Raw genomic sequence first — 2,500 nt, 5'->3', positions numbered from 1 at the left:
AAAAGGAAGAAGCATTTACCTATCAAAAAGAGGGATGGATCTGTTATAACAACAGAAGATGAAGAAAGGCAACGTTGGATGGAACTTTAGTGAGGTCATGAATAGGAGATAGGAAGGGAATAATTTTATTGATATACCTGAAGTTGATGAAGACCTTCATGTGCCCATGAATCAACTCAGTGTGTTTGAAGTCGAAGCTATCATTAAAAATCTAGAGATAGAAAGCCCCTGAATATGATGTAATAACTGCTGGGATGATGCTGGCTGAAAATGAAGCGACCCCCAAATTACTTACAAGATTATTTTGTAGAATGTGGCATGAAGAAGCAAAACCTGATGAATGGGAATTAGGAGTATTGTTGACAATGGCTAAAAATGAGACCTGACTGATTGCAATAATCAGAGGCCTCACACTTACGTCAGTTGTCATGAAAATATATAGTATGCTTATTCTAAAGTGGTTAGAGAGAAAGATTGATGAAAAAATGAGAGATGAACTAGCAGGATTTTGAAAAGGTATAAGTTGCACAGGCCAAATTTTCATTTTGAGACATGTTGTACAACAATGTGTAGAAAATAGAAATTAGCTCTTAATGGCCTTTGTGGACTATGAAAAAGGCTTTCATAATATCCATCGACCTGCGTTATTATGGAATTACTCTTAATTGTGTAAATTTGATTAAGTCTGTCCATGAGCATAGCAAGTGCAAAAGTAATGTTAGTGGAGTTCTATCAAATGAATTCCAGTGAACAGCAGAGTACTCCAAGGGAATGTGTTGTCACCTATGTTGTTTATCCTCCTCATGGATTTTGTAATGTGTAAAACAGTTTGAGATGGTGGAGAATGATTGGACTGGATTGGTATTAGGAAATTAGCTGATCTAGAGCATGCTGATGATGCTGTCATTATTTGCAGAATACCACAGGATTTGCAATGCTTGCTTACCAGAATGCATGAAATGTCACTCGAGGTTAGGCTCAAGATAAATAGAAGAAAAACAGAGATGATGAGAATGGAGTATGCAGTGGAAGATGAAATATCATTGGATGGAGAAAGGATTAATGCAGTAGAATCGTTTAAATATTTGGGAACTACGATCTCTAATACAGGGTCTTTAGAATTGGAGTTTAACGAAAGAATGAAAAAAGCAAATCAGACAATGGCTAGGTTAAGTAGAATTTGGAAATAAATTTGCCTGAAATTATATATAAAAAAAATTTGGCTATATATCAATTTAGTGAGATCTGTATTACTGTATGGACATGAGTCATGGTGTGACAATGAAACAATATCCAACAGAGTTAGTAGATTTGAGAACAAAGCCTTCAAAAGAATATTGGGAGTTAAATGGTAGGACATGATTAGTAAAGAAACTCTAAGAGAGATACTCGAGTGCCTTATGTGGATGAGATCATTGTGAGGGGTAGATTAGTTCACAAAACAATTAACTGGGCTCCACAAGGTACTAAAAGAGTTGGAGGACCCAGGCCTATTTGATGAACTGGGCTCCACAAGGTACTAGAAGAGTTGGAGGACCCAGGCCTATTTGATGAACTGGGCTCCACAAGGTACTAGAAGAGTTGGAGGACCCAGGCCTATTTGATGAACTGGGCTCCACAAGGTACTAGAAGAGTTAGTTGGAGGACCCAAGCCTATTTGATGAATGATGAATGGAGAAATATTGAATTAAAAGCCCAAGTTAGAGACGACTGGCGAAATCTAATAGACATAGCAAGAGATGATATATATATATATATATATATATATATATATATATATATATATATATATATATATATATATATATATATATATATATATATATGTATATATATATATATATATATATATATATATGTATATATATATATATATATATATATATATATATATATATATATATATATATATATATATATATATATATATATATGAATAGATTTGGGTGAACAATATGAAATCATGAAAATAAAATGTCACTTCCTCTAAAAAGATAAGTATTTAATCCTATGATCCAACCAGTATTAACTTATGCGAGAAAAACTTGGAACCTTACTAAAGTTTTATAAAATAAGCTAGTTACAACTTAACGAGCTATGGAAAGAATAATGATGGTAATAACACTAGGAGACAGAGAAAGAGCACCATGGATTTGAGAATAGACTAAATTTGCAGATATTCTAACATGTAAAAAAATAAATGGGCACGGGCAGGACATATAATGAGAAAATATATATATATATATATATATATATATATATATATATATATATATATATATATATATATATATATATATATATTATATATATATATTATATATAATATATATATATATATATATATATATATATATATATATATATATATATATTATACAGTATATATATATTATATATATATATATATATATATATATATATATATATATATATATATATATATATATATATATATATATTATATATATATATATATATTATATATATATTACATATA

The sequence above is a fragment of the Palaemon carinicauda genome, chromosome 4, assembly GCF_036898095.1.
Source record: "Palaemon carinicauda isolate YSFRI2023 chromosome 4, ASM3689809v2, whole genome shotgun sequence".
Classification (NCBI taxonomy): Eukaryota; Metazoa; Arthropoda; class Malacostraca; order Decapoda; family Palaemonidae; genus Palaemon; species Palaemon carinicauda.
Note: the sequence above shows the minus strand (reverse complement) of the source record.